The 26,889-nt window shown below is 49.3% G+C and overlaps 1 protein-coding gene and 1 long non-coding RNA gene across 2 annotated transcripts in view; one reads left to right on the top strand and one right to left on the bottom strand.

Moving 5' to 3' along the window:
* The window catches only part of LOC142313158 (uncharacterized), a 92,856-nt gene that overhangs the window by 7,813 nt on the left and 58,154 nt on the right, over positions 1-26,889 (bottom strand). The window lies entirely within an intron of this gene.
* Positions 13,944-17,132, top strand: LOC142312487 (uncharacterized). Its single transcript, XR_012754392.1, has 2 exons — positions 13,944-14,028; positions 16,273-17,132. It is a non-coding gene; the product is annotated as an uncharacterized LOC142312487 (long non-coding RNA).

Raw genomic sequence — 26,889 nt, 5'->3', positions numbered from 1 at the left:
CCTTGACTACTGTAACTCTCTATTAATTGGTCTCCCCCTAACTAGACTCTCTCCTCTACAGTCCATCCTTAAAGCAGCAGCCAGGGTCACCTATCTGGCTAACCGCTACTCGGATGCCTCTGCTCTGTGCCAGTCATTGCACTGGCTGCCCATATATCACAGGATCCAATTCAAACTGCTTGTTCTCACCCACAAAGCCCTCCACAGTGCGGCACCCCCTACATCTCCACCCTCATCTCTATCACCACAAAGCCCTCCACAGTGCGGCACCCCCTACACCTCCGTCCTCATCTCTGTCTGTTACCCCACCCATTCTCTTAGCTATGCAAATGACTTTTGACTATCATCCACACTAATTCAAACCTCCCACTCCTGGATCCAAGACTTCTTCCGAGCTGCACCAATCCTCTGGAGCATGCTACCCCAAGAAGTTTGGACGAATCACAACTTACTCAGCTTCAGACGCACGCTAAAAACGCATCTTTTTAGGGCGGCCTATCACACTCCCTAGCTGAACTAAATTCACAAAGTCCCTCCACGCCTCCTCAGAACATAACCCCAAGTCAAACTCCATGGCACCCAAATGCATCTCAAGGTTCTGGCCAACTGGTCCAGGAAGCCATTATCTATGCCCCATTTCCTTGAGATGGCTGGATTGTCATTGTAAATAAGCTCTTGTACTATAACTGTTACTTGTGTATATATGATCCTACTGAATTGTAAAGCGCTGCGGAATATGTTGGCGCTATAGAAATAAAGATTATTATTATTACCATCACCAGCGGCCGCAGCTTCTCTTAAAGATCAGGATGCGATCGCCGGTGATTTTTGTTCTGTACCTTTAATCAGGGTCCTGAGTAAGGGGTGCTTACGTACCATGCAGTATGTAACACGCCTCTCTCTAACCCAGGATTCTCAAACATGCAGCCGGCAGGCCCCTGACGAACGCAGCCCTATGCCGGGGGCCGCAGCCATCAGCGCTTTACTTTAGATGATTGTCGCCGCCGCACACAGTCACGAACTCTCTGCTGAACTTCATCAAAGTTAGACATCGGCCAATTAGAGGCCAGCAGGTGACGTCGTAGTATGACGTCACCTGCTGGCCTCTAATTGGTCGGCGACTACCATTGGTAACGCCTGGCAGAGAGTTCTCCTGTGCTGCGCTGGATATCATCTGATGTAAAGCACAAATGGCTGCGATCCCCGCATAGGGCCGCAATCGTCAGGGTGCTGTGGGCCACAAGAAGCAGAAAAGAGGACACAGAGGACAGGTAAGAAGAATCTTTTTTTTTAATGTGTGTATGTGAAAACGGCATTGTGTGGCATAAATAGGGGACATTACTGCAGGAAGGATGGGATATTAATAAAAGAAGGGGACAAGGATGGCACAAAAATGCACACATTACTGCAAGGATAACAAGATGGGCACATTACTACAGGGAACAAAGATGGACACATTACTACAGGATGGGGACAAGATGGGCACAAGAATGTATACATTACTACAGGATGGGGACAAGAAGGGCATATTACTACAGAAAGGGGACAAGATGGGCACTTTACTACAGGAAGGGGACAAGATGGGTACATTATTACAGGAAGGGGACAAGATGGATACAAGAATGGATACATTACTACAGGATAGGGACAAGATGGGCACATTACTACAGAGGACAAGATGGGCATATTACTACAGAGAACAAGATGGGCACATTACTACAGGATGGGGACAAAGATGGGCACATTACTACAGTGGACAAGATAGGCAGATTACTACAGGAGACAGTGATGAACAGATTACTACAGGATGGGGATAAGGATGGGAACAGTACAACATGATGGGGACTAGATAAGCACATTACTACAGGATGGGGACAAGATGGGCACATTACTACAGGATGGGGACAAGATGGGCACATTACTACAAGAAGGGGACCAGGATGGGCACATTTCTACAGGATTGGGACAAGGATAGGCACATTACTACAGGATGGGGACATAGATGGGAACATTACTACAGGATGGGGACAAAATAAGCACATTACTACAGAGGACAAAGGATGGGCACATTACTGCAGTATGGGGACATGGATGGGCACATTACTACATGATGGGGACAAGATAGGCACATTACCACATGATGGGGACAAGATCGGCACATTACTACAAAGGACAAGGATGGGCACATTACTACAGAAGACAAAATGGGCACTTTATTAACAGGATGGGGACGAGGATAGACACATTACTAAAGAAAACAAAATGGGCACATTACTACAGGATGGGGACAAGGATGGTCACATTACTACAGAGGACAAGGATGGACACATTACTATAGAGGACAAGGATGGGCACATTACTACAGGATGGGGACATGGATGGGCACATTACCCCATCTTATAGTAATGTGCCCATCAATTAACCCATCTTGTAGTAATGTGCCCATCCATGGCCCATCTTGTAGTAATGGATGGGCACGTTACTACAGGATGGGCACATTACTCCAGGATGGAGACAAGGATGGACACATTAATACAGAAAACAAGATAGCCAGATTACTACAGGAGACACAGATGGGCAGATTACTACAGGATGGGGACAAGTATGGAAACATTACTACAGGATAAGGACAGGATGGGCACATTACTACACGAAGGGGACCAGGATGGGCACATTTCTACAGGATGGGGACAAGGATGGACACATTAATACAGAGGACAAGATAGGCAGATTACTATGGGAGACAAAGATGGGCAGATTACTACAGGATGGGGACATAACTACAGGATGGGAACACGGATGGGAACATTTCTACAGGATGGAGACAATATTAGCACATTACAGGATGGGGACAAGGATGGGAACATTACAACAGGATGGGGACAAGATAAGAACATTACTACAGAGGACAAAGGATGGGCACATTACTGCAGGATGGGGACATGGATGAGCACATTACTACAGGGGACATGGATGGGCGCATTACTACAGAGGAGTTTTGACACACCAAGCTCAAAAGGTTAGCCTAGCCATCACTGCCCTATGCTATCCTTATTCTCCGGGATACTCCTAATGGTGGAAAGGCCCAAGTCTCCTTCCTGGCCCTACTTCTGAGCAGTCCTGATCTAATTCCCCCTCCACCAGGGAGGGTCGTGACAGGAGTGTATTTAAACCACAGAAAAAGATAGACTAGGGAAAAACTAAAACTCTGTCACACAGCATGCACATACACAGGATAGAACAATAAGAGATTTAGGAGGAAAACAAGAGCAGGAAGGAAGCTACAAAACAACAAGGCTAAACTCCACAACTGCACCAAGCAAAAAGCACAACTGTCACCAGAGAGTCTGGGACACCACACCTCACAGACCATCACAGAATAAACTATAGCTGGGTTGAGTAGAAGGAAGCCAACAGTTTAAATAATATGCAGTCATATGTATGCCGACACACACAATAGAGAAAATGAAAAAATTAAGTTTTCTGTCTTCTCCGCACATGTTATATGAATCTCTTATGCGAGAGAATCGGATCACAGTAAACTGACACCAGGTTCAAATTGTGATCTGTTTAAACCAAGATAGGCACATATGACTGTGTCCTTGTCTGTTTGGATCTCTGTTCAGAATGGTCTGGGACTGGTCTTGTGCCTAGTCAACCGCAAATAACGGCTGTCAAATATGATCTAGCAGAAATGGAAAGGTATCATTCACTAAAACATGGAAATCGAGTATTTGTGGAAAAAACCATGAGGAAAAGGATCATTCCAAATCCAATTAGCTGCCAGAACCTTGGTTAAACTGGAAGGAAAGCCTACTGAAGGTACTGTGATTGGCCAGCCACATTGCGTCACCAGCTCTTATATGAGACCCAGAGGCATGATGCTGTTGAGGAGAGCCATAAGATGAAATACTTAAAAGGAGTTGTCCGACATTAGCTTACCAACAAATTTTGAGTTTATCTGTGCTGTATTGTCACATAAAACACTTCTACATTGTTATTTTTTGTTTTCTATCTTTTGTTCCTCTTGAATTATCCCTTTATTCTCTGCAGCTCTTTGTTTACATTCAGCTCCAGCAAACTGACCACTTCCTGTGCAAAACCTCACAGTCAGAGCTGGCACCGCCCGGCCTTACTGTCCAGCCTCGCCCCCTGCCCGCCCTCACTGTCCAGCCTTGCCCCCTGCCCACCCTCACTGTCCAGCCTTGCCCCCTGCCCGCCATCACTGTCCAGCCTCGCCCCCTGCCCGCCCTCACTGTCCAGCCTCGCCCCCTGCCCGCCCTGACTGTCCAGCCTCGCCCCCTGCCCACCCTCACTGTCCAGCCTCGCCCCCTGCCCGCCCTCACTGTCCAGCCTCGCCCCCTGCCCGCCCTCCCTGTCCAGCCTCGCCCCCTGCCCGCCCTCACTGTCCAGCCTCGCCCCCTGCCCGCCCTCACTGTCCAGCCTCGCCCCCTGCCCGTCCTCACTGTCCAGCCTCGCCCCCTGCCCGCCCTCACTGTCCAGCCTCGCCCCCTGCCCGCCCTCACTGTCCAGCCTCGCCCCCTGCCCGCCCTCACTGTCCAGCCTCGCCCCCTGCCCGCCATCACTGTCCAGCCTCGCCCCCTGCCCGCCATCACTGTCCAGCCTCGCCCCCTGCCCGCCATCACTGTCCAGCCTCGCCCCCTGCCTGCCCTCACTGTCCAGCCTCGCCCCCTTGCCGCCCTCTGCCCACCCCCTGCACACACATTCCCTGTCAGTTTTCTGCCCAGCACCTGACCTGTTATTACTCTAGCAATGGAAATAACAGCCCCACATCGGGCTCTGCACCACACACACACACACATTGAACTCTGCACCCCACATCACATCAGGCTCTGCAACCCTCCCCCCACCCACACAAACACACACACGGCGCTCTGTACCGACCCCCCCCCCCCCCTCACCATCGTTCTGTACCGACCCCTACCCCCATAGGGAACACATGTGGGCTACATTCACATGACTGTTCCGTTTTTGCGGTCCGCAAAAAACGGTCCATTTTTTCACAGATGCATCCGTGTCTCATCCATGTACCTTCCGTTTTTTTTGCGGACCGCAAAAAACGGAAGCAGCAAGAAACATAAATAGATGAGTAGATATAGAGATGAATAGATAGATACAGAGACAAAGATAGAGGGATGAATGAATGAATGAATGAATAGAGGGATAGATAGACAGATAAATAATGAATAGATGAATAGATAGATGAAAAAGACATATAATGTCCTACCCCCCTGCATATTCTAAGCTGGAACCCTTTAGTGACTTTCATGTGGCACTAAAGGGTGCTTAGCCTTGTATTTAGCCAAAAAAAAAATAATAATTAAAAAAAAAAGAAACGACATGGGGTCCCCCCTATCTTTTGTAGCCAGCTAGGGTAAAGCAGACGGCTGCAGCCTGCAGACCACAGCTGGCAGCTTCACCTTGGCTGATAATCCAAAACAGAGGGCATCCCACGCTATTTTAAATTAAATAAATAATTTAATACAAAAAACATGGGGTCCCCCCCAAATTGGATCATCAGCCGAGGTAAAGCAGACAGTTGGGGTCTGGTAATCTCAGACTAGGGAGGTCCACTGTTATTGGACACTCCCCAGCCTAAAAATAGCAGGCCGCAGCCGCCCCAGAAGTGGCGCATCGCTTTTCCCCAACTCATCCCATTGGCCTGGTGCGGTGGCAAACGGGGTAATATATGGGGTTGATGTCAGATGTGTAATGTCACCTGGCATCAAGCCCTGGGGTTAGTGATGTCACGCATTATCAGATACCCGACATCACCAACCCAGTCACTAATAAAAAAAATAGACAACAAAAAAAGTTTTATTTGAAAAAACACTCCCCACATTTCCTCTTTCACCAATTTATTGAAAAGAACAATTAAAATCTGGGTCCGGCGTAATCCAATAAGGGGGACACATGACTAACCATACCATAGTCACTGTCCCAGTCAATGAAGAACAGAATGTTCCCCATTGGCTGGGAGAGCAATGCAGTGACCTGAGCTAACATCAATAGGTCAGCTCAGGTCACTGCAGGGGATGACGAGCGCTGCCAGGAGGCAGATGAGATCATTACCTGTGGTGACGATCTTCCCTTCACTCCTGTCAGTGATGTCACTGCCGCCTATGCCCGCCGCGTTCTCAGCAGTATCGCCCGTGATGTCACCGCTAGTGACGTGAGAACGCAGCGGGCATAGGCGGCAGTGACCGCGCTGACAGGAGTGAAGAGGAGATCGTCACAGCAGGTAATGATGTCATCTAACCTCCTGGCAGCAGCGTTCGTCAGCCCCGCGGCAGCCAGCACTGCAGGGTGAGAATCTGCATGCGGGCAGACACACACTGCAATGAAGGCTGGAGCGGGACACAGACTGCACGGGCACTCCTACAATCCTGAGCAGGGGCCCTGGTGCTGGCGGTGACACCGTGGGCGGGGAGAGTACGGGGTGCGGGGGAATGTGTGGGAGGGTGCAGAGTAGGGGGGCGGTGACTCCACGCACTGTAGCCGCCCAGCAGGGCGGCAACAAGCTGTTCCAGATTTGCATGTCAACATGGTAATGCCCATGTTGACATGAAATGACCGTAAGCAGCAAAATCGCGGCAGGAGCAGTCACATGACCGCTCTAAGCCGGGGGAGAGAGGCTGACAGCAGGGCAGGTAAGTGGTCTCTATCTACTTACCTGCCCCAATGTAGCCTAATAGTGTAATAATAAAAAAAAGTCAAAATAAGCCGGATAACCCCTTTAATTAACCTCTGGACATAGAGCACTGTGAGAATTGTGTTCAATTAAATGAATTCTCTATACATAAGCCAGTCACTCTTCAGAGGAACCCAAGATGGCCCCCGATGACATCACAGACCCTACCATCAGCATGGATCCACCAGATGACGTCCCTCCCATCACCATGGATTCATCCACCGAAGTCAGACCCGCCCATCAACAGCAACACAGATCTCCCCATTGGCTAGCCCATGAACTGTCCACTAAATGGGCATATCTGAACTTGTGTACGCCCCTAGCCTATATCAAGAGGACGCATGCTCTGTGCTCTCTCTGTTCGGTGCCATCTTTACTGTGATCAAGAAGAGATTTCACATCCGACTTTGTCTGGCGTGAATTCTTTACGCATGAACTTGGTCCACACCAATTAGGCCAGGCAGTAGGCAACTAGTGATCTCTGGTTAAGAGTTCACCCTAACAATGATTCAAAACTGTCCTCTCGAAGAAGTTCAGGGAGAGTTGATGTAGGAGGGAGAATTTAGAACAGGCGTATACGATGTGTTGTACTGTCATGCGTTGTCCAGATCTGCACTTGTGGATGACAGCAATGGCGTCGGACCCTGTTCACATTGCAGACTTGGACAGGTAACCTGGTTTCTCTTTTATGTTCAGCTCTGCCGGGTGTCGGCTGAGTTGAGTCCATTGCTCCCAGCCATGTAGGAGTTAATCCTTCTCTGAGTCAGGTTACTGATTACCATCCACAGCTATTTAAGGCTGGGGAGTTTGTTAGGAGGTCGCTGAAGATAGCATCTGCTTGTAAACTTGCGAACAGCCGGTGCCCTTGGCAATACTCTTTGGTGACCTGCAATCTGCCGCTAGTGTGGTGTGTAAGTATTCCTTGGTGTGCATTACTTCCTCCCCTATATTTTATTCCCCCTTTATTGTCTTCCCTTTGTGGTTGTTTGCAAAGTGAACAAGTTTCTGTTCTTTCCCCTGTCCAAGTCTTTTGGGAGGGGTTTATCTTGGTGTGTCCTGCCCACCCCGGGGGTTAGGTCAGGCAATGAACAAGAGACAGGGACACATGGGGTCCCCCTTATTTTTGATAATTAGCCAAGGTAAAACCTATAGCTGCAAGCTGGCATTACCATGCTGGGAATGCCCATGGTTATTTGGCATTTACTAGCATAAAAATGGCAGCCTGAAGCTGCTCCAGAATTGGTGCATCCCTTTGTTGCACCAATTGTGGTACTTTGCCACTGCTCTTCCCGGTTACCCCTGTGTGGTCGTAATCAGATTTGTATTATTGGGGGTTGATATCAGCTGGCGTCAAGCCAAAGGGTTAGTAATGGAGAGACGTCTATCAGACACCCCCACTACTAACCCTTAAAGTGAACAAAAACAAGACAAACAGGGAAAAAAAATCGCTTATTTGAAGAAAGCCCCCCCCCCCCCCCCAACTATCCCTCGTTCACCAATTTATTATTTTAACAAATCCCCAAAAGTCCATGTTTTTTTCACTTTACACATACGGGGTTAGTAATAGCGGTGTCTGATAGACAACTATCTATTACTAATCGCTGGGCTTGATGCCATTTCACATTACACAGCTCGAATCAACACAAAAAATCTGACATTGATTGCCCCCGCACCAGGTTGATTGGGATGAGCTGGGTCGAACTAATATGGTCTCTGGCCCTATACCCAGATCTAGCAGTAAAAAGGTGACCCTTCCAGCAGCAGAACGGGCGACCCTTCCAGCAGTAGAACGGGCGACCCTTCCAGCAGTAGAACGGGCGACCCTTCCAGCAGTAGAACGGGCGACCCTTCCAGCAGTAGAACGGGCGACCCTTCCAGCAGTAGAACGGGCGACCCTTCCAGCAGTGGAACAGTCGACTCCGTAATCGTACCCAGACAGTCCAGCAGTGCTCGGCTATTTCCTGTGCTTCCATAGATAATGAATGTAGTGGAGGCCGCGCACAAACCTCCGATACATCCAGGACCAGCGGCCAGAAAAGGAGATATATACTAGATATATAATACCCTGCACCTACCTCCACCTGCAGAGCCGCACACTAGATATATAATACCCTGCACCTACCTCCTCCTGCAGAGCCGCACACTAGATATATAATACCCTGCACCTACCTCCACCTGCAGAGCCGCACACAGATATATAATACCCTGCACCTACCTCCACCTGCAGAGCCGCACACTAGATATATAATACCCTGCACCTACCTCCACCTGCAGAGCCGCACACTAGATATGTAATACCCTGCACCTACCTCCACCTGCAGAGCCGCACACTAGATATGTAATACCCTGCACCTACCTCCACCTGCAGAGCCGCACACTAGATATATAATACCCTGCACCTACCTCCACCTGCAGAGCCGCACACTAGATATATAATACCCTGCACCTACCTCCACCTGCAGAGCCGCACACTAGATATATAATACCCTGCACCTACCTCCACCTGCAGAGCCGCACACTAGATATATAATACCCTGCACCTACCTCCACCTGCAGAGCCGCACACTAGATATATAATACCCTGCACCTACCTCCACCTGCAGAGCCGCACACTAGATATATAATACCCTGCACCTACCTCCACCTGCAGAGCCGCACACTAGATATATAATACCCTGCACCTACCTCCACCTGCAGAGCCGCACACTAGATATATAATAACCTGCACCTACCTCCACCTGCAGAGCCGCACACTAGATATATAATACCCTGCCCCTACCTCCACCTGCAGAGCCGCACACTAGATATATAATACCCTGCACCTACCTCCACCTGCAGAGCCGCACACTAGATATATAATACCCTGCACCTACCTCCACCTGCAGAGCCGCACACTAGATATATAATAACCTGCACCTACCTCCACCTGCAGAGCCGCACACTAGATATATAATACCCTGCACCTACCTCCACCTGCAGAGCCGCACACTAGATATATAATACCCTGCACCTACCTCCACCTGCAGAGCCGCACACTAGATATATAATACCCTGCACCTACCTCCACCTGCAGAGCCGCACACTAGATATAATACCCTGCACCTACCTCCACCTGCAGAGCCGCACACTAGATATATAATACCCTGCACCTACCTCCACCTGCAGAGCCGCACACTAGATATATAATACCCTGCACCTACCTCCACCTGCAGAGCCGCACACTAGATATATAATACCCTGCACCTACCTCCACCTGCAGAGCCGCACACTAGATATATAATACCCTGCACCTACCTCCACCTGCAGAGCCGCACACTAGATATATAATACCCTGCACCTACCTCCACCTGCAGAGCCGCACACTAGATATATAATACCCTGCACCTACCTCCTCCTGCAGAGCCGCACACTAGATATATAATACCCTGCACCTACCTCCACCTGCAGAGCCGCACACTAGATATATAATACCCTGCACCTACCTCCACCTGCAGAGCCGCACACTAGATATATAATACCCTGCACCTACCTCCACCTGCAGAGCCGCACACTAGATATATAATACCCTGCACCTACCTCCACCTGCAGAGCCGCACACTAGATATATAATACCCTGCACCTACCTCCACCTGCAGAGCCGCACACTAGATATATAATACCCTGCACCTACCTCCACCTGCAGAGCCGCACACTAGATATATAATACCCTGCACCTACCTCCACCTGCAGAGCCGCACACTAGATATATAATACCCTGCACCTACCTCCACCTGCAGAGCCGCACACTAGATATATAATACCCTGCACCTACCTCCACCTGCAGAGCCGCACACTAGATATATAATACCCTGCACCTACCTCCACCTGCAGAGCCGCACACTAGATATATAATACCCTGCACCTACCTCCACCTGCAGAGCCGCACACTAGATATATAATAACCCTGCACCTACCTCCACCTGCAGAGCCGCACACTAGATATATAATACCCTGCACCTACCTCCACCTGCAGAGCCGCACACTAGATATATAATATCCTGCACCTACCTCCACCTGCAGAGCCGCACACTAGATATATAATACCCTGCACCTACCTCCACCTGCAGAGCCGCACACTAGATATATAATACCCTGCACCTACCTCCACCTGCAGAGCCGCACACAGATATATAATACCCTGCACCTACCTCCACCTGCAGAGCCGCACACAGATATATAATACCCTGCACCTACCTCCACCTGCAGAGCCGCACACTAGATATATAATACCCTGCACCTACCTCCACCTGCAGAGCCGCACACTAGATATATAATACCCTGCACCTACCTCCACCTGCAGAGCCGCACACTAGATATATAATACCCTGCACCTACCTCCACCTGCAGAGCCGCACACTAGATATATAATACCCTGCACCTACCTCCACCTGCAGAGCCGCACACTAGATATATAATAACCCTGCACCTACCTCCACCTGCAGAGCCGCACACTAGATATATAATACCCTGCACCTACCTCCACCTGCAGAGCCGCACACTAGATATATAATACCCTGCACCTACCTCCACCTGCAGAGCCGCACACTAGATATATAATACCCTGCACCTACCTCCACCTGCAGAGCCGCACACTAGATATATAATACCCTGCACCTACCTCCACCTGCAGAGCCGCACACTAGATATATAATACCCTGCACCTACCTCCACCTGCAGAGCCGCACACTAGATATATAATACCCTGCACCTACCTCCACCTGCAGAGCCGCACACTAGATATATAATAACCTGCACCTACCTCCACCTGCAGAGCCGCACACTAGATATATAATACCCTGCCCCTACCTCCACCTGCAGAGCCGCACACTAGATATATAATACCCTGCCCCTACCTCCACCTGCAGAGCCGCACACTAGATATATAATACCCTGCACCTACCTCCACCTGCAGAGCCGCACACTAGATATATAATAACCTGCACCTACCTCCACCTGCAGAGCCGCACACTAGATATATAATACCCTGCACCTACCTCCACCTGCAGAGCCGCACACTAGATATATAATACCCTGCACCTACCTCCACCTGCAGAGCCGCACACTAGATATATAATACCCTGCACCTACCTCCACCTGCAGAGCCGCCACACTAGATATAATACCCTGCACCTACCTCCACCTGCAGAGCCGCACACTAGATATATAATACCCTGCACCTACCTCCACCTGCAGAGCCGCACACTAGATATATAATACCCTGCACCTACCTCCACCTGCAGAGCCGCGCACACTAGATATATAATACCCTGCACCTACCTCCACCTGCAGAGCCGCACACTAGATATATAATACCCTGCACCTACCTCCACCTGCAGAGCCGCACACTAGATATATAATACCCTGCACCTACCTCCACCTGCAGAGCCGCACACTAGATATATAATACCCTGCACCTACCTCCTCCTGCAGAGCCGCACACTAGATATATAATACCCTGCACCTACCTCCACCTGCAGAGCCGCACACTAGATATATAATACCCTGCACCTACCTCCACCTGCAGAGCCGCACACTAGATATATAATACCCTGCACCTACCTCCACCTGCAGAGCCGCACACTAGATATATAATACCCTGCACCTACCTCCACCTGCAGAGCCGCACACTAGATATATAATACCCTGCACCTTACCTCCACCTGCAGAGCCGCACACTAGATATATAATACCCTGCACCTACCTCCACCTGCAGAGCCGCACACTAGATATATAATACCCTGCACCTACCTCCACCTGCAGAGCCGCACACTAGATATATAATACCCTGCACCTACCTCCACCTGCAGAGCCGCACACTAGATATATAATACCCTGCACCTACCTCCACCTGCAGAGCCGCACACTAGATATATAATACCCTGCACCTACCTCCACCTGCAGAGCCGCACACTAGATATATAATACCCTGCACCTACCTCCACCTGCAGAGCCGCACACTAGATATATAATAACCTGCACCTACCTCCACCTGCAGAGCCGCACACTAGATATATAATACCCTGCACCTACCTCCACCTGCAGAGCCGCACACTAGATATATAATATCCTGCACCTACCTCCACCTGCAGAGCCGCACACTAGATATATAATACCCTGCACCTACCTCCACCTGCAGAGCCGCACACTAGATATATAATACCCTGCACCTACCTCCACCTGCAGAGCCGCACACAGATATAATACCCTGCACCTACCTCCACCTGCAGAGCCGCACACTAGATATATAATACCCTGCACCTACCTCCACCTGCAGAGCCGCACACTAGATATATTAATACCCTTCACCTACCTCCACCTGCAGAGCGCACACTAGATATATAATACCCTGCACCTACCTCACACCTGCAGAGCCGCACACTAGATATATAATACCCTGCACCTACTCCACCTGCAGAGCCGCACACTAGATATATAATAACCTGCACCTACCTCCACCTGCAGAGCCGCACACTAGATATATAATACCCTGCACCTACCTCCACCTGCAGAGACCGCCACACTAGATATATAATACCCTGCACCTACCTCCACCTGCAGAGCCGCACCTAGATATATAATACCCTGCACCTACCTCCACCTGCAGAGCCGCACACTAGATATATAATACCCTGCACCTACCTCCACCTGCAGAGCCGCACACTAGATATATAATACCCTGCACCTACCTCCACCTGCAGAGCCGCACACTAGATATATAATACCCCCTGCACCATACCCTCCACCTGCAGAGCCGCACACTAGATATATAATACCCTGCACCTACCTCCACCTGCAGAGCCGCACACTAGATATATAATACCCTGCACCTAATCCCCTGCAGAGCCGCACTAGATATATAATACCCTGCACCTACCTCCCACCTGCAGAGCCGCACACTAGATATATAATACCCTGCACCTACCTCCACCTGCAGAGCCGCACACAGATATATAATACCCTGCACCTACCTCCACCTGCAGAGCCGCACACTAGATATATAATACCCTGCACCTACCTCCACCTGCAGAGCCGCACACTAGATATATAATACCCTGCACCTACCTCCACCTGCAGAGCCGCACACTAGATATATGGTCGAGTCTAGATCCCAGTGGCCAGAAGGACCTCTGCTGACGTCACGCCCATGTGACCGGCCTCTTGTGTGGGAGGAGCCTGTAGTTCCCGGCAGTCAGTGCGCAGTTGCTGTACAAGCAGCAGGATGTTTCCCCTCTTCCCTGTTTCTGCTGTTTCCAGCCCTGGGTGTGATGTAACAGGAGGTAATATCTGATGGAGCTTATCATGTATGAGCCTCAGGGGGAAATAAAAAAGGGATTGTAGGTCACCGTCTCTGGGTGCAATAGTCTGCAGCAGTAGGTGCGATGCTCTGCCTGGGGGAAGGGGGGGAGAGAGAGGGTGCGATGCTCTGCCTGGGGGAAGGGGGGGAGAGAGAGGGTGCGATGCTCTGCCTGGGGGAATTGGGAGAGAGAGGGTGCGATGCTCTGCCTGTGGGAAGGGGGGGAGAGAGAGGGTGCGATGCTCTGCCTGGGGGAAGGGGGGGACAGAGGGTGCGATGCTCTGCCTGGGGGAAGGGGGGGACAGAGGGTGCGATGCTCTGCCTGGGGGAAGGGGGGGGATTGAGAGAGGGTGCGATGCTCTGCCTGTGGGAAGGGGGATAGAGAGAGGGTGCGATGCTCTGCCTGGGGGAAGGGGGGGGAGAGAGGGTGCGATGCACTGCCTGGGGGAAGGGGGGGAGAGAGAGGGTGCGATGCTCTGCCTGGGGGAAGGGGGGGAGAGAGGGTGCGATGCACTGCCTGGGGGAAGGGGGGGAGAGAGAGAGGGTGCGATGCTCTGCCTGGGGGAAGGGGGGGGAGAGAGAGGGTGCGATGCTCTGCCTGGGGGAATTGGGGAGAGAGAGGGTGCGATGCTCTGCCTGGGGGAAGGGGGGGAGAGAGAGGGTGCGATGCTCTGCCTGGGAGAAGGGGGGGACAGAGGGTGCGATGCTCTGCCTGGGGGAAGGGGGGGGGAGAGAGAGGGTGCGATGCTCTGCCTGGGGGAAGGGGGATAGAGAGAGGGTGCGATGCTCTGCCTGGGGGAAGGGGGGGGACAGAGGGTGCGATGCTCTGCCTGGGGGAAGGGGGGGAGAGAGAGGGTGCGATACTCTGCCTGGGGGAAGGGGGGGAGAGAGAGGGTGAGATGCTCTGCCTGGGGGAAGGGGGGGAGAGAGAGGGTGAGATGCTCTGCCTGGGGGAAGGGGGGGAGAGAGAGGGTGAGATGCTCTGCCTGGGGGAAGGGGGGGAGAGAGAGGGTGAGATGCTCTGCCTGGGGGAAGGGGGGGGAGAGAGAGGGTGAGATGCTCTGCCTGGGGGAAGGGGGGGAGAGAGAGGGTGAGATGCTCTGCCTGGGGGAAGGGGGGGGGAGAGAGAGGGTGCGATGCTCTGCCTGGGGGAAGGGGGGGGAGAGAGAGGGTGCGATGCTCTGCCTGGGGGAAGGGGGGGGGGGGAGAGAGGGTGTGATGCTCTGCCTGGGGGAAGGGGGGGGAGAGAGGGTGCGATGCTCTGCCTGTGGGAAGGGGGGGAGAGAGAGGGTGCTATGCTCTGCCTGTGGGAAGGGGGGGAGAGGAGAGGGTGCGATGCTCTGCCTGGGGGAAGGGGGGGAGAGAGAGGGTGCGATGCTCTGCCTGGGGGAAGGGGGGGGAGAGAGAGGGTGCGATGCTCTGCCTGGGGGAAGGGGGGGGGGAAGAGAGGGTGCGATGCTCTGCCTGGGGGAAGGGGGGGGGGGAAGAGAGGGTGCGATGCTCTGCCTGGGGGAAGGGGGGGGGGGAAGAGAGGGTGCGATGCTCTGCCTGGGGGAAGGGGGGGGAGAGAGAGGGTGCGATGCTCTGCCTGGGGGAAGGGGGGGGAGAGAGAGGGTGCGATGCTCTGCCTGGGGGAAGGGGGGGGAGAGAGAGGGTGCGATGCTCTGCCTGGGGGAAGGGGGGGGAGAGAGAGGGTGCGATGCTCTGCCTGGGGGGGAGAGAGAGGGTGCGATGCTCTGCTGGGGGGAAGGGGGGGAGAGGGAGAGAGAGGGTGCGATGCTCTGCCTGGGGGAAGGGGGGGAGAGGGAGAGAGAGGGTGCGATGCTCTGCCTGGGGGAAGGGGGGGAGAGGGAGAGAGAGGGTGCGATGCTCTGCCTGGGGGAAGGGGGGGGAATGCAATGCTCTGTCTGTGGGGGAGTCGCAGAGCAGCACCCGGTGTCCCTTTCCTCTTTTCCTGTTAGAGGCATGGAGCGGGGGGATAGATCCAGGAGGAGGGGATTGGAGCAGTCGCTGTATATAAGGGAAGCCATTGGATATTAAAGCTGGAGCCAGAGATCACAAAGGGCTGAATTCCACAATGATCTGTGACTGATACTGATGGGTTTATTAGCAGGTGATTATCAGCGCATTCATTATACACAGTTTATGGGAATTTGTGGCATTATTATTATTATTATTATTATTATTATTATTATTATTACTAATTATTGGTCATTTTTCTTTATAGAGTTCGGGGCAATGTCGGCTCCACAGAGAATTCTTCCTCATCCACTGAATATGAAGGTTTCATCTATTGGAGAGAATCCCACAAGTGACATAAGAGGATATCTCTGTGTATATTCTCTGTACTGTGTATTATATGGGGTGTACTTATATATTCTCTGTGCTGTGTATTATATGGGGTGTACTTATATATTCTCTGTGCTGTGTATTATAAGGGGTGTACTTATATAATGTTTGTATTGATGCTTCTCTGTGTATATTCTCTGTACTGTGTATTATATGGGGTGTACTTATATATTCTCTGTGCTGTGTATTATATGGGGTGTACTTATATATTCTCTGTGCTGTGTATTATATGGGTTGTACTTATATATTCCCTGTACTGTGTATTATATGGGGTGTACTTGTATATTCTCTGTACTGTGTATTATATGGGGTGTACTTATATATTCTCTGTACTGTGTATTATATGGGGTGTACTTATATATTCTCTGTGCTGTGTATTATATGGGGTGTACTTATATAATGTTTGTATTGATGCTTCTCTGTGTATATTCTCTGTGCTGTGTATTATATGGGGTGTACTTATATATTCTCTGTGCTGTGTATTATATGGGGTGTACTTATATAATGTTTGTATTGATGCTTCTTGGAATCTCCTATCATTGTAGTTGTCATTTGCTCGTGTCTTGGTGATTTGATGATTCGGTGACGGTGTTTGTCCCCCCTCAGAGGTTGTGTGGGATTTATAAGTGGCCGCATTCACTTTGCTATTGTCATGTAAGAGCAGTCATCTGTGTGAGACGTGGTGATGGACAGGGTGTCCTTTTTTTCACTGTCTTTAATAAAGTTTCTTTTAATTAAGCTGTTGCTGGATTTCCTCTCTTCTATGGGGTCTCATAGATGCTACCATCACTAATTTAGGACTTAGTGGCAGCTATGGGCTGCTATTAACTCCTTATTACCCTGAGTACTATCACACCAGGGCAATCAAGATGATCCAGGTAAAGTGCTGGGATTGTCACATCTAATGGATGCAGCGATCCGGGAGGCTGCAGGCTGATATTTTTAGGCTGGGGGGGCAGGCTAATAACCATAGGCATCCCCAGTCTGAGAATACCAGCCACCAGTTGTGAGGCTTTACCTTAGCTGGGTATCAAAATTGAGGGGACTGCACGCTGTTATTTTACTGTACAATATAGACCCACCGGCGGCTGTGATTGGTTGCAGTCAGACAGCTGTCAGTCAGTGTGGGGGTGCATCTGACTGCAACCAATCACAGCCACCAGTGGGCAGGGGAAGCCGTGAATATGTATGAGCCTAATGAGCGGCCCAGGAAGAAGAATGAGAGACCGCAGGAGCAGTGTGACAGCCGCGCCGGTGATCAGGGAGTATGAAGTGCTTGCTCCTACTGCTTTGTGCCGGATTCTGGTCCCCATAGACTTTTTATGGGGACCAGCATCTGACCAGACACCGGGGATCAATCCCCCGCTGACCTGGAGCCAGCGGGTGATTAATCTGCCAGTCCTCCAAAACACAGAAAGAAGTGACATGCTGCTGCTTTTTCCTTCCACAAAAACTGCAAGGAACAAAGAAGCGACGTGTGCACAGCCTGTCTGAGTTCTCATAGACTTTGCTGGGGAAGACAATCCATGCAGTTTTGGGCAACAAACCACCAAAAAAACGTGGCAAAATACGCAGCGTGCGCACAGGGCCTAAAGATGGGATTGCTGTTAGTTAACTTCCCAGACCTGTCACAGTGGCCGGTGTGTAATGTGTGGCAGATGGACAGGAGGTATGAGAACGGCCTCTGACCGCACCACAGCCTTAGCTTTTCATTATATTACCTGGCCGGTGTGTAATGTGTGGCAGATGGACAGGAGGTGTGAGAACGGCCTCTGACCGCACCACAGCCTTAGCTTTTCATTATATTACCTGGCCGGTGTGTAATGTGTGGCAGATGGACAGGAGGTGTGAGAACGGCCCCTGACCGCACCACAGCCTTAGCTCTTCATTATATTACCTGGCCGGTGTGTAATGTGTGGCAGATGGACAGGAGGTATGAGAACGGCCCCTGACCGCACCACATCCTCAGCTCTTCATTGTATTACCTGGCCGGTGTGTAATGTGTGGCAGACGGACAGGAGGTAGAGAATGGCCTCTGACTGCACCACAGCCTTAGCTCTTCATTATATTACCTGGCCAGTGTGTAATGTGTGGCAGACGGACAGGAGGTATGAGAACGGCCTCTACCCCACCACATCCTTAGCTCTTCATTATATTACCTGGCCGGTGTGTAATGTGTGACAGATGGACAGGAGGTATGAGAACGGCCTCTGACTGCACCACAGCCTTAGCTCTTCATTATATTACCTGGCCGGTGTGTAATGTGTGGCAGATGGAAAGGAGGTATGAGAACGGCCTCTGACTGCACCACAGCCTTAGCTCTTCATTATATTACCTGGCCGGTGTGTAATGTGTGGCAGATGGACAGGAGGTATGAGAACGGCCTCTGACCACACCACATCCTTAGCTCTTCATTATATTACCTGGCCGGTGTGTAATGTGTGGCAGACGGACAGGAGGTATGAGAACGGCCTCTGACTGCACCACAGCCTTAGCTCTTCATTTTTTTACCTGGCCGGTGTGTAATGTGTGGCAGATGGACAGGAGGTATGAGAACGGCCTCTGACTGCACCACAGCCTTAGCTCTTCATTATATTACCTGGCCGGTGTGTAATGTGTGGCAGATGGACAGGAGGTGTGAGAACGGCCTCTGACTGCACCACAGCCTTAGCTCTTCATTATATTACCTGGCCGGTGTGTAATGTGTGACAGATGGACAGGAGGTATGAGAACGGCCTCTGACCGCACCACATCCTTAGCTCTTCATTATATTACCTGGCCGGTGTGTAATGTGTGGCAGACGGACAGGAGGTATGAGAACGGCCTCTGACCGCACCACATCCTTAGCTCTTCATTTTATTACCTGGCCGGTGTGTAATGTGTGGTAGACGGACAGGAGGTGTGAGAACGGCCTCTGACTGCACCACAGCCTTAGCTCTTCATTATATTACCTGGCCAGTGTGTAATGTGTGGCAGACGGACAGGAGGTATGAGAACGGCCTCTGACCGCACCACATCGTTAGCTCTTCATTGTATTACCTGGCCGGTGTGTAATGTGTGGCAGATGGACAGGAGGTATGAGAACAGCCTCTGACCGCACCACATCCTTAGCTCTTCATTATATTACCTGGCTGGTGTGTAATGTGTGGCAGATGGACAGGAGGAATGAGCACGGCCTCTGACCGCACCACATCCTTAGCTCTTCATTGTATTACCTGGCCGGTGTGTAATGTGTGGCAGACGGACAGGAGGTGTGAGAACGGCCTCTGACCGCACCACATCCTTAGCTCTTCATTGTATTACCTGGCCGGTGTGTAATGTGTGGCAGACGGACAGGAGGTATGAGAACGGCCTCTGACCGCACCACATCCTTAGCTCTTCATTGTATTACCTGGCCGGTGTGTAATGTGTGGCAGATGGACAGGAGGTATGAGAACGGCCTGTACCGCACCACATCCTTAGCTCTTCATTGTATTACCTGGCCGGTGTGTAATGTGTGGCAGATGGACAGGAGGTATGAGAACGGCCTGTACCGCACCACATCCTTAGCTCTTCATTATATTACCTGGCCGGTGTGTAATGTGTGGCAGATGAACAGGAGGTATGAGAACGGCCTCTGACCGCACCACATCCTTAGCTCTTCATTATATTACCTGGCCAGTGTGTAATGTGTGACAGACGGACAGGAGGTGTGAGAACGGCCTCTGACCGCACCACATCCTTAGCTCTTCATTATATTACCTGGCCAGTGTGTAATGTGTGACAGACGGACAGGAGGTGTGAGAACGGCCTCTGACCGCACCACATCCATAGCTCTTCATTATATTACCTGGCCGGTGTGTAATGTGTGGCAGATGGACAGGAGGTATGAGAACGGCCTCTGACCGCACCACAGCCTTAGCTCTTCATTATATTACCTGGCCGGTGTGTAATGTGTGGCAGACGGACAGGAGGTATGAGAACGGCCTCTACCGCACCACATCCTTACCTCTTCATTATATTACCTGGCCGGTGTGTAATGTGTGGCAGACGGACAGGAGGTATGAGAACGGCCTCTGACCGCACCACAGCCTTAGCTCTTCATTATATTACCTGGCCGGTGTGTAATGTGTGGCAGACGGACAGGAGGTATGAGAACGGCCTCTGACCGCACCACAGCCTTAGCTCTTCATTGTATTACCTGGCCGGTGTGTAATGTGTGGCAGATGGACAGGAGGTATGAGAACGGCCTCTGACCGCACCACAGCCTTAGCTCCTCATTGTATTACCTGGCCGGTGTGTAATGTGTGGCAGACGGACAGGAGGTATGAGAACGGCCTCTGACCGCACCACAGCCTTAGCTCTTCATTATATTACCTGGCCGGTGTGTAATGTGTGGCAGACGGACAGGAGGTATGAGAACGGCCTCTACCGCACCACATCCTTACCTCTTCATTATATTACCTGGCCGGTGTGTAATGTGTGGCAGACGGACAGGAGGTATGAGAACGGCCTCTGACCGCACCACAGCCTTAGCTCTTCATTATATTACCTGGCCGGTGTGTAATGTGTGGCAGACGGACAGGAGGTATGAGAACGGCCTCTGACCGCACCACAGCCTTAGCTCTTCATTGTATTACCTGGCCGGTGTGTAATGTGTGGCAGATGGACAGGAGGTATGAGAACGGCCTCTGACCGCACCACAGCCTTAGCTCCTCATTGTATTACCTGGCCGGTGTGTAATGTGTGGCAGACGGACAGGAGGTATGAGAACGGCCTCTGACCGCACCACAGCCTTAGCTCTTCATTTTATTACCTGGCATAACACTACTCACTAGTGATTGATGGCCCTGACAGAAGTTATGAAGCATTGAACGACCGCCCTATTACATGGAATACATTACAAGCTGCGGTCAGACACATTTCACCTATATGGTGATTATGGCAGCTTGTACATCATTGTGAATAGATTTATTTCATAAAATAACCACTTTAAAGGGAATAAACCTTACATAGCAAAGTTTGTAATAGTGAGTTGAAAGAAAAAAAACATCTGCAAAGGGCGCCCTGCAACTAAAGGTCTTATCCTGATTAACTACTCATTAATTTTTTTTCTTTCCTTCGACTCCATGTGTAACAGAACAAGAAACTTTAGTAACGTTCAGAAGTGTCTTCATCAAGACATTGGTCTCTTCCAGCCAATCACTGACCTCAGCAACTCGTTCCAGCTACATCGGATGAGCCAAGGAGATCTGTGATTGGCTGCAGCAATGTTGACGTGATGTCACAGCCAAACAGCATAGAACATCACCGCAGTGAAGACGGTGCTCAATCTGGTTTGGGGGTGTACATTTACACCGCGTGCAGAATTATTAGGCAAGTTGTATTTTAGAGGATTTTTTTTATTATTGATCTACAACTATGTTCTCAATCAATCCAAAAGACTCATAAATATCAAAGCTTAATATTTTTGGCAGTTGGAGTGGTTTTTTTTTTAGATTTGGCTATCTTAGGAGGATATCTGTTTGTGCAGGTAACTATTACTGTGCAGAATTATTAGGCAACTTAATAAAAACCAAATATATCCCCATCTCACTTGTTTATTTTCACCAGGTAAACCAATATAACTGCACAAAATTTAGAAATAAACATTTCTGACATGCAAAAACAAAACCCCAAAAAATGAGTGACCAATATAGCCACCTTTCTTTATGATGACACTAAGCAGCCGACCATCCATAGATGCTGTCAGTTGCTTGATCTGTTTACGATCAACATTGCATGCAGCAGCCACCACAGCCTCCCAGACACTGTTCCGAGAGGTGCACTGTTTTCCCTCCCTGTAGATCTAACATTTTATGAGGGACCACAGGTTCTCTATGGGGTTCAGATCAGGTGAACAAGGGGGCCATGTCATTATTTTTTTCATCTTTTAGATCTTTACTGGCCAGCCACGCTGTGGAGTAGTTGGATGCATGTGATAGAGCAATGTCCTGCATGAAAATCATGTTTTTCTTGAACGATACCGACTTCTTCCTGTACCACTGCTTGAGGTTGTCTTCCAGAAACTGGCAGTAAGTCTGGGAGTTGAGCTTCACTCCATCCTCAATTCGAAAAGGTCCCACAAGTTCATCTTTGATGATACCAGCCCATACCAGTTCCCCACCTCCACCTTGCTGGCGTCTGAGTCGGAGTAGAGCTCTCTGCCCTTTACTGATCCAGCATCTGGCCCATCAAGAGTCACACTCATTTCATCAGTCCATAAAACCTTTGAAAAACCAGTCTTAAGATATTTCTTGGCCCAGTCTTGACGTTTTATCTTATGTTTCTTGTTCAGAGGTGGTGGTTTTTCAGCCTTCCTTACCTTGGCCATGTCCCTGAGTATGGCACACCTTGTGCTTTTTGATACTCCAGTAACGTTGCAGTCTGAAATATGACCAAACTAGTGGCAAATGGCATCTTGGCAGCTTTACGCTTGATTTTCATCAATTCATGGGCAGCTATTTTGCGCCTTTTTTGCCCAGCACGGTGCTTGCGACCCTGTTGGCTATTTGACATGAAACGCTTGATTGTTCGGTGATCAAGCTTCAAAAGTTTGTCAGTTTCAAGACTGCTGCATCCCTCTGAAAGACATCTCACAATTTTGGACTTTTCAAAGACCGTCAAATCTCTCTTCTGACCCATTTTGCCAAAGGAAAGGAAGTTGCCTAATAATTAAGCACACCTTATATAGGTTGTTAATGTCATTACACCAGACCCCTCCTCATTACAGAGATGCACATCACCTGATTTACTTAATTTGATAGTTGGCTCTCAAGCCTATACAACTTGTAGTAGGACAACATGTATAAAAAGCATCATGTGATCAAAATACTCATTTGCCTAATAATTCTGCACACAGTGTATTTGCACAGTCAGTGTTTGCAACGTTTTGGAAGTAGCGTGTTTGTTTGCATACAGAATGCTGCGTTCTACAGTACAAGCACAGTGGATGGATTTATAGAAATCTCTTGCCCACGGTGCTTCTTTTCTCTGCTCCGTAAACTTACATGTGGCGCGGCTTTCCAAGCTGCAGCATGTCAATTTATGTTCCTGTGCCCAGAATGTTCTCCATAGGGAGAAAAAAGCAAAAGTAGGTAGCACACTGAACCCTGATAGTAGGCGCGGACTGCTGCATTCTCCTGCAGAGCACACTCACATTTCCACAGGCGGGCTGACACTGCGTCAGCTGCTGTACATGCAACCTAAGAGCTTACTTTGTAGTCTTCCATATCACTTAGTCAATGTGAAAAAAAATAATGTGAACACTTTCAAATCTAGTACCACTAATATACTAATCGCATACTGATAGATGACAGACTGAACATGAGTCAACAGTGTGATGCAGCAGCAAAAAAGACAAGCACAATTTTGCAATGTATTAACAGAAGCACAGATAATAATAATTTTTATTTCTATAGCGCCAACATATTCCACAGCGCTTTACAATTCAGAGGGGACATGTACAGACAATATGAGAATACAAAATAACAAAATTAAGATACCAGGAGGAGTGAGGGCCCTGCTCGTAAGCTTACATTCTATGAGGAAATAGGGGAGACACAAAAGGTGAATAGGGGGAGAAAAGCTTGTCATATATGGTCCAGCCATCGATCACGTGAAGTAATTATCACCCTCTACTCCTCTTTGGTCAGACCTCATCTGCAATTCTGAGCACCACGTCTTAAAAAAAGACATCAACAAATTGGAGCAAGTTCACAGAAGAGCAGCCAGAATGGTGACCGGTCTATAAACTGTCCGATGAGGAATGGTTACAGGATTTGGGAATGTTTAGCTTGAAAAAAAGAAAACGGAGAGGAATCTTAATAGCCGTCTGCAAATATCTCAAAGGCTGTCGAACTAGGGTTGACAAGGACAAGGAAAGAATAGAAGCAATGGAATGAAACTGATTGGGATGCGTCACAGATTAGATTTTGGAATAAAAACCTTTTGACAGTGAGGGTGATCAATGACTGGAACTACAAGAGGTAATGAGTTCCCCTTCAAGGGAAGATGTAAAAAGGAGACTGGACAGACACCTGTGTGGGATGATATAGTGAATCTTGCTTTGAGCAGGGAGTTGAACCTGATGACCCTGGAGGTCCCGTCCAACTATAACATTCTATCATTCTACTGCAGATAATCTACAGATACAGTAGAATAAAGCCCAATTGGCATGATAACATGGTTTTTAGCCAAGTGTGTCCATTTTAAAAACGCCCCTAGGGACCTGGTCCTTTAGCCCACTAGAGTTTAGCATTTTCATAGAGAGCAGGCTAAATCCTAGTGGGCAGAAGGACCTGGTCCATTAGATCACTAAGTCTTGTATTAAAACAGTTATTGGGACCTGGTCCTTTAGCCCACTAGGAATTAGCTTTCTCATAGAGAGCAGGATAAATCCCAGTTGGCAGAAGGACCTGGTCCTTTTTTCTCCATTACGAGTTGTATTAAAACACTCATTAGGACCAGGTTCTTTAGCCCACTAGGAATTAGCTTTCTTATGTAGAGCAGGCTAAATCCCAGTGGGCAGAAGGACCTGGTCCTTTTTCCCCACTAAAAATTGTATTAAAACACTCATTAGGACCTGGTCCTTTAGCCCACTAGGAATTAGCTTTCTCATAGAGAGCAGGCTAAATCCCAGTGGGCAGAAGGACCTGGTCCTTTTTTCCCACTAAAAATCGTATTAAAACACTCATTAGGACCTGGTCCTTTAGCCCACTAGGAATTAGCTTTCTCATAGAGAGCAGGATAAATCCCAGTGGGCAGAAGGACCTGGTCCTTTTTTCTCCATTACGAGTTGTATTAAAACACTCATTAGGACCAGGTTCTTTAGCCCACTAGGAATTAGCTTTCTTATGTAGAGCAGGCTAAATCCCAGTGGGCAGAAGGACCTGGTCCTTTTTTCCCACTAAAAGTCGTATTAAAACACTCATTAGGACCTGGTCCTTTAGCCCACTAGGAATTAGCTTTCTCATAGAGAGCAGGCTAAATCCCAGTGGGCAGAAGGACCTGGTCCTTTTTTTCCCACTAAAAATCGTATTAAAACACTCATTAGGACCTGGTCCTTTAGCCCACTAGGAATTAGCTTTCTCATAGAGAGCAGGCTAAATCCCAGTGGGCAGAAGGACCTGGTCCTTTTTTCCCACTAAAAATCGTATTAAAACACTCATTAGGACCTGGTCCTTTAGCCCACTAGGAATTAGCTTTCTCATAGAGAGCAGGCTAAATCCCAGTGGGCAGAAGGACCTGGTCCTTTTTTCCCACTAAAAATCGTATTAAAACACTCATTAGAACCTGGTCCTTTAGCCCACTAGGAATTAGCTTTCTCATACAGAGCAGGATAAATCCCAGTTGGCAGAAGGACCTGGTCCTTTTTTCCCCATTACGAGTTGTATTAAAACACTCATTAAGACCTGGTCCTTTAGCCCACTAGGATTTAGCTTTCTTATGTAGAGCAGGCTAAATCCCGGTGGACAGAAGGACCTGGTCATTTTTCCCACTAAAAGTCGTATTAAAACACTCATTAGGACCTGGTCCTTTTGCCCACTAGGAATTAGCTTTCTCATAGAGAGCAAGCTAAATCCCAGTGGGCAGAATGACCCGGTCCTTTTTTCCCCACTAAAAATCGTATTAAAACACTCATTAGGACCTGGTCCTTTAGCCCACTACTAATTAGCTTTCTCATAGAGAGCAGGCTATATCCCAGTGGGCAGAAGGTCCTGGTCCTTTTTTCCCACTAAAAATCGTATTAAAACACTCATTAGGACCTGGTCCTTTAGCCCACTAGGAATTAGCTTTCTCATAGAGAGCAGGCTAAATCCCAGTGGGCAGAAGGACCTGGTCCTTTTTTCCCACTAAAAATCGTATTAAAACACTCATTAGGACCTGGTCCTTTAGCCCACTAGGAATTAGCTTTCTCATAGAGAGCAGGCTAAATCCCAGTGGGCAGAAGGACCTGGTCCTTTTTCCCACTAAAAATCGTATTAAAACACTCATTAGGACCTGGTCCTTTAGCCCACTAGGAATTAGCTTTCTCATAGAGAGCAGGCTAAATCCCAGTGGGCAGAAGGGACCTGGTCCTTTTTTCCCACTAAAAATCGTATTAAAATACTCATTAGGACCTGGTCCTTTAGCCCACTAGGAATTAGCTTTCTCATACAGAGCAGGATAAATCCCAGTTGGCAGAAGGACCTGGTCCTTTTTTCCCCATTACGAGTTGTATTAAAACACTCATTAAGACCTGGTCCTTTAGCCCACTAGGATTTAGCTTTCTTATGTAGAGCAGGCTAAATCCCGGTGGACAGAAGGACCTGGTCATTTTTCCCACTAAAAGTCGTATTAAAACACTCATTAGGACCTGGTCCTTTTGCCCACTAGGAATTAGCTTTCTCATAGAGAGCAAGCTAAATCCCAGTGGGCAGAATGACCCGGTCCTTTTTTCCCCACTAAAAATCGTATTAAAACACTCATTAGGACC

Source organism: Anomaloglossus baeobatrachus, chromosome 5 (assembly GCF_048569485.1).
Source record: "Anomaloglossus baeobatrachus isolate aAnoBae1 chromosome 5, aAnoBae1.hap1, whole genome shotgun sequence".
Lineage (NCBI taxonomy): Eukaryota > Metazoa > Chordata > Amphibia > Anura > Aromobatidae > Anomaloglossus > Anomaloglossus baeobatrachus.
Note: the sequence above shows the minus strand (reverse complement) of the source record. Positions and strands in the feature narration are given on the sequence as shown.